The 14920-nt window shown below is 40.9% G+C and overlaps 1 protein-coding gene across 7 annotated transcripts in view; it reads right to left on the reverse strand.

Annotated features, from left to right (window-relative positions):
- The window catches only part of CDKAL1 (CDKAL1 threonylcarbamoyladenosine tRNA methylthiotransferase), a 700075-nt gene that overhangs the window by 462662 nt on the left and 222493 nt on the right, over positions 1-14920 (reverse strand). The window lies entirely within an intron of this gene.

Genomic DNA, 14920 nt, shown 5'->3' on the forward strand with positions numbered 1-14920 from the left:
AAGATAAATAAAGATTTTAAAAATTTAAAAAAAAAAAAAGCAAGAAGTAAAGCAATAATGGATTACAGATGGGAACTAAGAAATGAAGCAAGCCATAGTGATGATGCTTCCCTTAAGCACTGTGGAGTATCACCAGGAAAATATCCCGTGTAGGAATCATAATCACTGTGCAATTCTCGATTAGGGCTTCCAAGAAAAAGGGAACTTAAAAACCAAATACAAAATAAGTCTTGAAACACCTATGTCAGGCTCTCTTCCATCATTCACCTCTGATAATCTACCACTAAAATTTAAAGGTAATGAACTCACATCATGTCACCAAGGAGTCGCTACTAGGCATCGTTGAACACCACTGACCCTCGAAGTAGCAGCACCTGGAGCCCCACCCTCCTCCCCTCAAGGGCCTCTGACGCAGGCAGACATCTTTTTTTTTTTTTTAAAATCTGTTCAACTTGTCAACATCAGCACTGCTGTTGACATAGCATCTTTATTTTTATTGCTTTGCTTCTTGCTTTGCTTCTTACTTTCCATAGAATTGAAAATTAAGGTAGGAAAAGAAACAAATAAACCTAATAATAGAAACAAGAATGAGAAAGAGGTTAAGGTATAACATCAAAGGGTCTTTCTTAAGTTTCACTCTTTGGAAGTAAAATCACAGCACTGAGTTTAACAGAGTAAACAGAGAATAAACATGCAAAGGGCCATGGATTGCCTGAACTCGAGTGTGAGGGCAGTAGGTGACCACAGTGATTAAATTCTCAAAGGTAATCAATTACCAAAGAGGGTCCCACCAGCTCTCACATCCCACATACTGAACATAAAATTGGACAGGACCATTTTCAGCCACCACATGTTATACAAGCCCTATTTTGTACAATCTCTATATTTGTGGTCATTTCTAGGTACACAACCCTAAGCCACACATGTATTAAAAAAAAAAGAACTGATGATTATTATACTCCATGAAAACTACAACAGAATTATTTACCAGTTAACTAAACCTGACTGGGCCTCTCAGTGGCAGGGATGAAATAGGTGAGCCTCGTTTCTGTCACTGCACTCAGAGTATCTGACACATACAGATATCCTGAAAATATTTGTTGTCTAAATGAGTGAATGAGTACAATGAATATATGAACAAAGCAATGAATAAAGCAGACCACCAATCTTGATATCTTCCAGTCATAAGGTGCTACAGGTCCTGAATAAATAAATCCATCATTACGTACCATTGTCATAAATTTGTACAGGCACGTGGGCAGTCGGAGAACATCAGAGATGGGAAAGGAGTTGGGGGAGGAAGAGAACAGACTAAAAATCCCATTTTCAGACAGTTTATGTATTCCTCAAAACCGGTAATGGAACAATACATAAAACGTACTTTAGAAAGATTTTCCTAAACCCATATTACCTCTCACTGTTAATAGCTATTTCAAGGAGAACCTAAAAAGAATCATAAAATATACAAATCACAAAGCTATGTACGTTGTTTGGAAACAGAAAGAAGGATTTTAAAAAAATGACCTTGCCTTAAACCCAGGTTCCTTGGTGAATTTACAGAAAGAGAGACATTCCTCAGAGACTACTTCATCAGATAAAGTAAATGAGGTCGTAACTACATGCACTATTGCCTTTTTAAAGAGCCAAACAAAACATTCTGCTTTGTCAGGGTTAGAAAAAATAAAATAACCAGGGCTACCATGCTGAGATGTAGCAAAAAAAGAATTTTTTCAAGTGGTTTCTGACATAACTATCAGATATGTACTGTTTCTGTGTTGAAGAAACTGACAAGCCTTTATCCACAATCATGTGTGTATCCAATTATCCTTAATTAAAGTTGTACTAGACAAGTTTTGGAGGCTTTTCCCCTTCCTGATAAGGGTTGGAAAATAAGTTTTCCTGAAGCAACAGGAAAACTAACAGATGGTAGCTCTTTGGACACAGCCAATCATTCACTCCCAACGTGCTCTTCCCGGGGCCACTCATTTTCATACACCCTAACTCAACTGCGGATAAAAACGGAAGAGAAGAGAAAGTGGGAGTGGGAGGAGGAATGGAAGAAAATGGGAGGGGAGGGGAGGGGAGCTGGGAAGGGAAGTTGGGAAGGGAAGTTGAGTAGGGAAGGGAAGGGAAGGAAATAAGGAAGGGAAGAGAAGGAAATAGGGGACAGGACGGGAAAAAACAGGAGATCTGGTAGTCCTCTACTCTGAGCCTGAATGATTTAAGGGTCCCAAACAGTAAACATCAAAACAGGGAATTCAAATCTCATTCCAGTGGACAAACGGAATGAACCGGCGGAGGCACGTGACAAGTGCAGGGCAGAGAAGCTAGCGTCTTCTGGTCTCCAGCTGGCATCCCCTTCTCTTTGTAAAACTCTAGGGCCTACGGTCGCACAGCAAATGATGAAATGATGAGGCCAAGGTCTGAACCTCAGCAATCTCCAGCCACCTCTTTCATCCCTCTTTTCCTAGACCCTCATGCGAACACCACCGCACTTACCAACCCACCATTCCCTGTGCAAGGCACGGCCTGTGTGCATTTCCTATGTGAGACAACACCACACAGATGTTTTCCCACCTGCACAGATGGCCTTATGAACCCACCAACGAGGTAAATTTCGACACCCAACCTAAATACCCACTTTCTTTGGAAGCCCTCCCTAATCCATCCAAACGATCCATGGATAGGCCTCAATTAACCTTGTCTACACCCATACCGTCCGGCTTACAACGCTGTAACTGCTGTGTGCTTGTTTTGGTCTCCTGGGGATTCTCAAGGGCAGACACCAATACCACATGAACACATCGGCCTATCCTCTGCACTTAACAGGTGTTCAACCACATATCTTGAGTAAATAAATGTCCAGATAGGGGATTCTTTGGCTTTCTTAATGAACAAGCATAAAAGACTTCTACACATGAATCCACACATGAAATTAAAAAAAATAAACTTTCTAAAACTGTGAAAACATCTGTATTTATAATTAATGTACACCCTCTCACCACAGACTCTACGAACCTGAACAAGGTGTTGACCACTCTACTCAATCAGCTGCAACCAGGGCGCCTGGGTGGCTCAGCTGGTTAAGCGTCTGACTTTGGCTCAGGTCATGGTCTCACAGATCGTGAGTCTGAGCCCTGTGTCAGGCTCTGTGACAGCACAGAGCCTGAAGCCTGCTTCAGATTCTGTGTCTCCCTCACTCTATCCCTCCTCTGCCTGTGCTCTCTCTCTTAAAAATGAACATATAAAAAATTTTTTTTAAAATCAGCTGCAACCTAAGGGTCCCTTAATGCTGTGCCTAAATTTGAGTTTCTTTAGATTTTCAGTTTTTTATTCTCCCCTCCTCATGCTAAATAGTTTTAATCATAAAAGTGGTAAGCAAAATATACTTTTTAGTTAGGGCAATGGTATATGCTAGAATTTGAAATGATTTTTTTTAAACCAACCTCAAGGTTTATACAAAATAATGATTCCATAAGGAAGAATTTACAAAATTTATGATTAAATCCCCATTCTAATACTGCCTAACATTTTTAACTGGGCCACTTGTTTAAAGGCATTTATTAACCAGCATTTAAAAGTTCTCCTTACTGATAATTACTCTGCAGGTATGAAACAAGAGTGCCATCCACTGTTCTTATGAATGATCTTTCCCAAATACAGTTTTACAATGCATTGAAAATAAGATTACTTTAAAATTTCATTTCTACAGTACTTAAGTGAAAAATAAAGTATCTGGGGATTTCAATGATTATCACAAAAGCTGCAAATTTGAGGACAGCTAGTTTTTGGACAAACATAAAAACGTAACAAGTTCAAAACTGCCATAAATACTTCAATTTCACACATTTAATTGTTTGAGTAAGTTTCACTTCATTCATAGTCCAAATTATCATATTCTCTTTTTCTACAAAACAATCAAAACAAGAGAGAAGTCAAAAGAATTATACTCCAGCCAGAAAAAAAAAATTTCTGCATTTAAGTAGCACTGCTGTCACTAAAATACTAAAATATTTATGAAGTGAACACTGGGTGCAAGACACAAGCTACATGGGAAACTAAGATTTTTTTTTTTTAACATGGGGTTTGAACTCACAACCCTGAGATCAAGACGTGAGCTGAGATCGAGTCAGATGTTTAACAGACTGAGCCACCCAGGCACCCTAAGTTTTTTTAAAAGTCTGTCATTCACTTAACACTGAACAGTGAAGTAGGAGATTAATGAGCTGATGAATTAAACAAACTCTGAACCCTAAATTCTAGTACCAGAAACTATCTTGCATAATAGAACAAAGGAAGAAGAGAAAGGAAGGGGAGAAGGAGTCATGGAAAATGTTGGTAGAGCAACATCAAAATTCTAGGGAAAACACATATTAAAGTACCCACACTGAGTCAGGGGACACATGTAATAGGCAGCATGTGTTCACATTAGAAAGAAATCAGTTCTAAGAGGTCTCTAATTTACCTGACTCATGAAGCCAGAAAATAACTGTCTATGCTCCCAAACCCAAGTGCAGAGCTCTCTCCAATGTGCGATGGACCCCAGTGTCTTCTCTGGAATGAAGTGGAGTCACACTCCAGGTTCATGATCAAGACAGAAGGTTCCTGGGGCGCCTGGGTGGCTTAGTCGGTTGGGCGTCCGACTTTCGCTTAGGTCATGATCTCGTGGTTCGTGGGTTCGAGCCCTGCGTCGGGCTCTGTGCTGACTGCCAGCTCAGAGCCTGGAGCCTGCTTCAGTCTGTGACTCCCTCTCTCTCTGACCCTCCCCTGCTCACACTGTCTCTCTCTCTCTCTCCTAGGAAAAAAAAAAAAAAAAGACAGAAGGTTCCTGACCTCCATTAGCTTATGGAAGAACAAAAATAACAACAGTTCTCTGCTCATTGTGGGAACATGCTAAAAGAACTGTTACAAGCTCTGGGTTCAAGTTTCGTGGAAACCATATGTTAGGACTGGTTTGCCTGTGAAAGAACTGATCGTAGACAGCATAATATAAAATGTGCGAATCATTTTAAACTACAACACTAAGAGTCTCTTTTCTAGTATTTAATCAGAAAGGCTACCTTCCAGAGATTACAGGAATGTTTTAGCTTTTTATCTTTGGACAACAGAAGAGGCTTTGCAACTTAGCATAATAAATGACAGAAATAAATCTGCATTTGTAAAAGTAGTGCTTAACTACCATAGTAAGCACAAGTGGTTAACTATTAGCATTAAAGACAGCAGAAACAGGATCTAATTAGTGAAATCAGTGGCACTCAAGATAAGTGGGCTGGCTAACTTATCCTCCACAATAGGGTGAAGAGTCTTGCAACACAGTGGCTGAGACCAGTGTTTCAACTATAGTGACAGACCAGGATTTTGATTTCCGACCTCTTGTAAATCATTAGTTTTATAAAATACAATGACAATGAATTACAAGACATTGCAGCAATGTTAAATGGCTTTAAAAGTTTCTAAAATAATTGCTCTCAATTTCTACATTTGTCACAGACCAGCCATCATTCATTGGTGACCCAGCCCTGGTCCCTGAACCAGTCTTCGCAGCAGTCGTCACATGACGCTTTGGAACATTAAGGGTACTGCTCTGCCTTGGTCCCTACTGGTCCCAGCACTGGTCACTGGTAGCGGATTCTGGTCAACTGAAGCTGACCATACTGTCTCATCGGGCTCCAGCAACCCTCTCGTGCAAGGTGTGATTTAATCACCCAAAAGGAGAGAGAAATAGGACTTCACAAAGCTTACAAGAACAGATGGACTGTGCCAGCTTGCTTAATAAGTTCTTATTATAGATTCCGGACCGGGACTTGCTTTCATTATAATCTGACAGCTGGGTTATAAGGAAATAAGTAATCCCTATTGGTAGCGACTACTGTCTCTCAAAAAGCCCCAAGAGTTAGTTGTACATAACAAAACTGGCTGAGGCTGGTTCACAGCACCAGCGCCCGATATATAAAAAGCCAATACGGACCCACAATTTTTAAATTAGAGAATGACTATATATAGTCTGCCAAATCCTTTCGGCGAAATGTTTTATCTTGGGATTCTACCTCTCGGAGGAGCGAGGTACTGGGACCTTCTAACAGCTGTGTCTAAGAAGGACCCCAAAGCTGAAGGAGTTTCTCAAGAGAGCACATTCAGAAGGCCAGGATTTATATAATCATGACGTCTGGACAACAGTCTAGCATGGGCTAAAAAAAATAACAGCTTATTTCTTCACATGATGCTGAGAGTTAAGACCTCAATAAATCATTACTGAATATACTCAAATATGCAGTCATTTCAAAGAGATTATAAGATTTCCCAAATTTTATCCTCCCACAATATTAAAAAGATTCACCCTAGTATGAGTGTGATACCACAGATACTCAAACTGCTAATGGAATCTCCTTGGAACCTTAATTAGAAGCTTTTTAGAGCACTTCTAATTAAATACCTCTAAAAATGTTTTTTTATGCAATGTAATTTTCTGAAAGCTGTAACTTAAGAGTAACTTAAGAAGATAATACCTGCAGCTTCAATTTTCCACGCATGTACTCACGATGGTGTGTACTCACGATGGCAGTCGTCTTGTCTGATGTCCAAGGTCTGGAAACTTTTTAACTGTGTTGCTGCCACCGCATCTCACAGAGAGGCAGTTAAGAAAATGTCTGACTAACTCACAGCTCCAATTCAGAGGTCTAAGGAGTCCCTGCTGTGTACCCTTAGCCCCTAGAAAGATAGTCACGCTGTGGTCTAAAAGCATTCCCCAGAATATAGAGTAGAAAGAGATCCAAATCTTCCCCAGAGAGGAACTGCAATTAATTCTGTTTAGAGCTGCGTGTTTTGGATTAGCTGATTCAATGTTAGTTACCTGTTGACTTGGGAAATATTCACCTTTGTACATATCATAGTACCTAACACAATAGCTGGTTATGTGTGGTAAGCACATCACAGTTCTAGTTTCAGACGTACTATGAGTGTATCCAGTTAATACTGTTTCGTGTTTTAATCATTTGAACCAGAAAGATAACAAGCTGTTATTAACTGTGATTATATTTCTCTAAAAGTAACTTCACTTACATAAAATAAATTATCAATGCTTCATTCACTCATTCAAACACTGAGAGGACACCTATGAATCCAGCACTGGGATAGACATGATAAATTCTGGACGTTACAGAAAGAAAGTAAAAACATCCAAGTTAGCTTTTTTCACAAATATATGATGTTACAGGTGGAAAAAAGTAACAGATACTTTAAAAAATGATAATAAATTCAAGTACATAATCTCAGAGAAAATTAGACTTCCCCCTTAAAGGTTCCCATATACCATCATTTTACGTCTGAAAGATGGCAAGTAATAAGAAAAATGAGATAAATCTTAAAAGAGAAAGTATCAGTAAAATATTACAGGGTCAGACAGTATTTTCTCAGATGTGTTTAGCCCAGGGGAGGATTATCCCTTCAAACTAGGGATAATCATCTGATGGTACTACCTAAAAAATGATACAACTTCTATCCAAACGGCTACGCAGTGTCCAACTCTTGGCTTTGGAAGAACACAACTGCCAAGAAATTGTCAAAACTGATAACTATAAGTGACAAGGAAGGCAAAAATAAGGCACAGATTTTCTTAGTGACCCAATTCCATCTCTACACTACCTTGGTTCTATCTCCATGCTTAGTACTTGGAAAAAATAAGGCAATCACACAAATGAGGTCCCCCAACAATAACAGAACCTTCCAACCTCAGCTCACTTCTTTGTTTATACACATGTAGACTCTGTATTACATGGACTACAGCACTGGATTGATCCTTTTGTTAAATCTACATAAATATCCTCATACACCCACATACAACTACATAAATATCCACATATAGCCACACATTGTTATTTCAGAACTATGACCCCATTCCACCAATTTAAAGAAAATCTTCAAATTTGTATCTTTACCTGAGACATTGGCTTATTTCTGGCTGGAGATTTAATTAGAATCTAACATGAGATGTAACTTGCAGTTTGTAGAAAATACACAGTGTAGGCTAACAACTGGACACCAGCACCAATGAGAGAAAGGGAGGGACAAAGGGCACTCATGAGTCCTGGGGACACGGCTGGAATTCCAATCAAGAACTGGCTCTGTCCCAAGTCAGGCCCATCACAGGATTGTGGTACAGTAACTAACACATACTGGGGCAAAACACTGACACATACCCTCTATTTCGCTTGCTACCTGAAAGAACTGAAACATTTTGTGTACGTGAACTCGGTCAAGATCCTGGGGTGCCTAGGTGGCTCAGTTGGTTAAGTGTCCAACTCGATTTTGGCTCAGGTCATGATTGACATGGTTCGGGAGTTCAAGCTCCACATCAGGCTCTGAGCTGACAGTGCGGAGACTACTTGGGATTCTCTGTCTTCCTCCCCCTCACTCTTCTCCTCCCCCACTGGTTCCCTGTCTCTCCCTCAAAAATAAGTAAGTAAACAAGAAATAAATAAATCGGTCAAGGTCTTTAAGAAAAAGAACTAAGTTCTACACTCAGGCTTACTCACATCCTTCACTGCTATATCCAGGGAGGCACAGAAGTGTCCTTCCTCCTTGCCAAGCTTACCTTCCCATCTGCATACACAATCCTGCTGAAACAGCTTCACCTGCCAATGTATTTCTCCTCCTTACCCCTCTGCCTCTAAACAGGATCAGACAGAAGAATCTTTCTATTCTCTAGAGAACACCTCTCTTCCTTCATAGTTAAATGGCTCAAAAGAGTAATTTTCCTGGAGCAAAACTTAACTAATTCTGAATCTGGTTTTTATTTTCCCCACTCTCCTAAAACAGCTCCCTGTTCCAACATTATTTCTCCAGAAGGGGTCCAAAACGACAGATGATATGACACTCCATGTTCATAATCCTTCGCCTCTGCCTACTTCTAGTTCACAGAGGACTCCTCCCATTTCCTATACGCAGGCACTGACCACTCACCTTCAGTGGCCTCACTCACTCACGCCTCTCCAACTAAAGCTGCTTTGGGGGCTTTGTGTTTCCATCGCCAACCACATTTGGCAATGTCCAAATTGACATTTACAAACAACTCTGATGAAGTATGCCAAAGCCCAACTTCTTTTCTTTTTTTAGGTTTAATTATTTTGAGATAAAGAGAGAACGGAAGGAGGAGAGAGAGAGAGAGAGAGAGAGAGAGAGAGAGAGAGAGACCCAAGCAGGTTCTGCACTGTAAGAGTGGAACCCAACGGGGGGCTTGAACTCATAAACCATGAGATCATGACCTGAGCTGAAATCAAGAGTCGGACACTTAACTGACTGGGCCACCCAGGAACCCCAACTAAAGCCCATCATCTTAACCATGACACATTTCTGCTATCCTTGCTTTTCATTCCTCAAACTACCACTCAGGGCCTCACCCCCTGCTGGCTGGGCTGCTGTACGGTCGTCTCCCTGGACCGGTCTTCCAACACCAACCCACACTACCAGCTGGTGCCAGAATCATCTTCCTGATGCCCAGCTATGATTCTCTCTCACCTCTACTCTAGACTTCAGTGGCTCTCCTTTTCCTTTAGCAGCCGAATTAAGTATACTTTCTCACCCTGGGGCAACTCAAGTCTTCACAGAGATGATGATTTATCCCACTTTTCCTTACATACCCTGGAAACACCACACGGCCTGGAGAAAACTATCTTCTTCACCAACGACTCACCTGGTCCACCCAGATGCCTTCGTTCATTTTTTTCTCTCCCTACAATTTTCTCATCACATCTATCCTAGTCCCTGGAGCTTTGCATGCCGAATCGGAATTAAAGTTGCAACTGATGTTAAGGTTGCTAATCAGTTGATACTAAATTATCCAGATGGCTCCAGTGTAATCACTAAGAGTGGGGCAGAGAGTGAGGGTGGGAGGAGATGGGACTAGGGGAAAAAGACAGAAAAGAAATGCCATGTTGCAGGCTCTGAAGAGGAAGAAAGGGCCCGCAGGCAACGAATGTGGGTGGTCTTTAGATGATGCACAAAAGAAGTAAGTGGATTCCCCACAGGAACCTACAGAACACAGTCCGGCCAACAGCATGATTTTAGCATAGCAAAGACCTGTGTTAGACTCTGACTTCCAGAACTGTAAAATAATACATGTGTGAGTTTGAAGCAACCCAGTTCGTAGTAATTTGAAACGGAATACACTTCCATACATATTATCAAACTCTACCTGTCTGTCTTTCAGGGTCCATTTCAAAAGTCTCTATAATGCAAAGATTACTCTGCTCCCAAAAGATCCCTCTCTCCCAACCACACCGGATAGGATGCCTTGCTCCTGTGAACCCACAAAAGTATCTATGGAGTTAATAGCTAAGTCTGTGTCTTAGCCACTTACCAGCTACCTGACAGGTAAAAGGCCCTTAACCTCTCCGCACTTTAGTTTAAAAAAAAAATCTTATAAGGCTGCTTTAAGGATTAAATATAGGAAATAATATACATTTCATAGAATTGTGCCTGGCATACATGAAGCACTCAATATGCACTAGCAATCACCCTTAACTTCATTTTCACCTGTTTTTCAGAGTCACATCCACAGAGCATACTAGACAGACATGTCCCGTTCATGTTTCCCACAGGGGGTCTCTACTGCATGACAGACCGTCTAGACATGAGAGCTTTGAAGACAAGCAACAGCTAAGCTGAAGCAGCTCAGCTCAGAAAACAAAGAGAGCACTGGAAACTGCACATTGAATCAAGTGGATATATATACTGAATATAGCAAATGTAAATAAAAATGAGTAAGTGAACACTGGAAAAAGAGTTTAGGAGAAAAGATAAAATGTTATTTAAGACATAAAAGGCATTCTTGGCATGCCTGGGTGACTCATTTGGTGGACCGTCGACTCTTGATTCCAGCTCAGGTCATGATCTCATAATCTGTGAGTTCAAGCCCTGCATCAGGTTCTGCACTGACAGCATGGAGCCTACTTGGGATTCTCTGTCCCCTCCTCTCTCTCTCCCCCTCCCTCATTCACACTGTCTCTCTCCCTCTCTCTCTCTCTCAAAATAAATAAATTTTTAAAAATTTAAAAAAATAAAATAAAAGGCATTCTCAAATTAGTAATCTCTCAGCTCATCCAGACTCTGGCAAGACCTGAAAAATTTAACTTCTTCATTGGTTAAGGAATTAATATACTCCTTATACTTCTATAGAAATGTAACAAAGTATAACAATTCTGTAGACTCTAATTAGTAACCTCAACAATTTACTAACATACAATAAAATGTGCTGCAAATGTGAGCCTCTTCCCAAATGAAAAACTTGACATAAATTTTTGGTCCTTGTTTAATTTGAAAACAATAAAATTCTGTCAAGATTTTGATGGGAAGGATCATTTTCTCTTGTCAGAAATAATTATGGGTAAAATGCTTTTAAAACATTTAAATGTAATGGGGCACCTGGGTGGCTCAGTCAGTTAAGCGTCCAACTTGGGCTCAAGTCATGATCTCACGGTTCTTGCGTTCAAGCCCCACATCAGGCTCTGTGCTGACAGCCTGGAGCCTGGAGCCTGCTTCTGGTTCTATGTCTCCCTCTTTCTTTGCCCCTCCCCTGCTCATGCTCTGTCTCTCTCTCTCTCTCTTAAAAATAAACATTAAAAAATAAAAATAAATAAAACATTTAAATCTAAGTTTAAAAATAAAAAGGCAAGGAGCTCCACCATAGGTCAGAAATGAAATCCAAGCTAAGATGTGAAGAGTGAGGCTGTGACAAATGCCCACAGGATGCTCTCACCAGGAGAACAGATGAAAAGGCCACACCTGATTCGGGAAAGTGATTAGTAGTCAGGGAAGGTTAGAAACCCTTCTCTCAATTAGAGACAGGACAGACTGATTTCTCTTAATACGCAAAGCATACTTGCTAATTTACTTACTAAGGGTGAGTTTATGCAGTAATAGGGGAGACAGGGGATGACACAGTGACAGCTAATATCCGGGGAGCTTTAAGAAGTTTATAGTAGAGCCTCATGTTAAGAAATACTAAATTCAAAAGAAGGGAAACTCCAAATATATGAAAAACTTTAACTTAATGCTACTTAAAATGGATACCTAGGAGCGCCTGGGTGGCTCAGTCCGTTGAGCATCCAACTTTGGCTAAGGTCTTGATCTCATGGTTCATGGGTTCAAGCCTCACGTTGGGCTCTGTGCTGACAGCTCAGAGCCTAGAACATGCTTCAGATTCTCTCTCCTCTCTCTCTCAATCTCTCTTCTCTCTCTCTCTCTTTCAAAAATAAAAACATTAAAAAAATTTAAAACTTTAAAAAAATAAAATGGCCACCTAAAGCAAATGTCTAAAACTTTCTGATGGCAATGAATACTAGTGATGCGCTTAAAATAAAAGCTGTACTCACAAATATTTATTGAGCACTCACTTTGTACCAGACACTGAACACACAGATAAGAACACAATGATAACTGAAATACTTTCAAAGCCCAGGAAGCTTACAATTTACTGGGAAATAAAAACGATCCAGTGTGAAGGTGCCATATCCATGGTACAAGGGAACATGGTAAACGCACCATGTTAATTAAGAGCGATGTATCAGCCCGGTCATGGAAAGAGGAGTAAGAAGCCACCTCCTCCCCGCCCCAAGAAAAGCACGTAACCATGTAGGGAAGGATTACCAACAAGATGAACTGGGAAAAGAGAAGTCCTGCCAGGCACACGTGACGGCATGCACAGAGGCCCGCAGTCAAGACAGAGGAGGACCGGGAGTTCGGGCATGTTGAGTAGTTGAGAGTGACTCCACACGGGAGGGTGAAGCCGGGGGTGATAGAGCATCTTTGAAAACAAACGATTAAAAGCAACACGCAATAGGTCATCAAGAGCTGCAAAGTCACCCTGAAGAGGCCAAATGGATCTAAATACAACAGCATTTGAAAGACCCTAAAATGTTAACACACTTAAAGAAATGTGTCTTGGCAAAAAGGTGTTGTTCTATCCTATACTGAAAAAAGAGAGAGATTCTCAGGAACACTTGACTTTGCCCTTCTTAAAGGCATTGTTCAGGAGAAAGCATGCTTAGCCAAACTCCAAGGATTACTGTCCAACTGGCAAGGCCATCTGTACTGTGAGGAGAATTTAGCATAAACCCATTAAACTTTCAAATTATAAAAATCAATGATTCATTCATTCAGTAAGTAAATATTTATTAAATCCCTGCTGTGTATAGTTTTCTGTACACTAGGGCTACAGTGGTAGAGAAGAGTCGAAACTCCCCGCCATCTTGGAGCTCATTATACACCAATGAGGGGAGACAATTAAAATATAAATGAACTCGTACATGCTTCAATAGTGAGAAGTGTTACAGAAGAAAATAAGGCAAATATGGAGGACAAGGAAAGTAAGAATATGGGAGTTTTACGTAGGAAATCAGGAATAAAAAGGAAAATCTGCAATATCTCAAGGAAGGAGAAGAATAATTGAGACAGAGGGAGTAGGAAACAGCCTTATGCTTATAATTTGGCTCAGGCTCAAAAAAGAGAATAGATACTCTAGTCAATGTGATAACTGCATTTCTCACTGTCACATTCTGATTCAATCATTTGATGAGCTTGATGAGTGCACGTTTCTGAATCTACAACCCCAAAGGCCACATGTTGTTCCAGGGCAAACTCACCAAGTGAAATGAAAGTGACCCTATGGGGCCTTTAGGGAGAAACCAAATGACTTCTTCAACTTTCCCTGATCTTTGGCAGTGGTGGGAAGGGTTAACCAGAAGGTGATAAAACTAGAGAAAAGATGACCAATGACAACATTAGCTGTTAACTGTGGGGAGGAAGAGAAGGCAACTGCTTAGAGAGAGGTAGAAAATGCTGGAGAAGCAAGAGACAAGTTGGCCTTCTCTCCACAGGAAACAGCATGAAGGAAGGAACGGACAGAGGAAAACCATTCTAGAAAGGAGGGAAGGAACCTGAAATCAAAGAGGAGGACAGCTTGCCTCTGTGAGAGGCAGTTTTATGAATGAAAAAGGGACTTGGCCTTATCATACGTTCAAACCACACTAACGCTGACTACAAATTCAGTAAATCCAAATAAAACCAAGTACGAATGGGCATGCCGCGAGTTATAGTAAGGGAGAAGAACTTCAGACAAAGAGGTGGAAATTAAGAGTGCTTAATATTCAGTTACCATGCTTATTTTCACTTTAAAGCTCAAAAGGGCAACATTTTCAAACATGTATTTTCAGAGAGTTAATAATCAAACCATGATTAGTATCTTGGGCGTTTTTTACTTATAACCCTACTGAAAATAAACCGTCAAAGATGACTGGGTATGCTAACCATTCCAACAACAAAACACTCTTTAAAAAAAATTTTTTTTAATGTTTATTTATTTTTGAGAGAGAGAGACAAAACACAAGCGGGAGGGGCAGAGAGAGGAGGAGACACAGAATCCAAAGGAGGCTCCAGGCTCTGATCTGTCAGCACAGATTCTCCCCTTCAGAGTCTCCAATTACTGTTTTCCAGGTTTACTTTGTCCTTTGCCGATTGTATAGATAGTATTTTTATGACTTTTAACATCCTATAAGACCCACCCATTACAAGTAAACAACCCAATGAGCTATGCCGACAGCACAGAGCCCACAGCGATGCCGGAACCCAGGAACCATGAGATCCTGACCTGAGCGGAAGTCGGACACCTAACCGACTGAGCTACCCAGGTGCCCCCAAAACACTCTTCTTAAAAATATTTTAACCCAGGGGCGCCTGGGTGGCTTAGTCGGTTAAGCGTCCGACTTTCGCTTAGGTCATGATCTCGCGGTTGTGGGTTCGAGCCCCGCGTCGGGCTCTGTGCTGACTGCCAGCTCAGAGCCTGGAGCCTCTTTCGGTCTGTGACTCCCTCTCTCTCTGACCCTCCCCTGCTCACGCTGTCTCTCTCTCTCTCCTAGAAATAAATAAA

This window comes from Crocuta crocuta, unplaced genomic scaffold (assembly GCF_008692635.1).
Source record: "Crocuta crocuta isolate KB4526 unplaced genomic scaffold, BGI_CrCroc_1.0 scaffold145, whole genome shotgun sequence".
Classification (NCBI taxonomy): domain Eukaryota; kingdom Metazoa; phylum Chordata; class Mammalia; order Carnivora; family Hyaenidae; genus Crocuta; species Crocuta crocuta.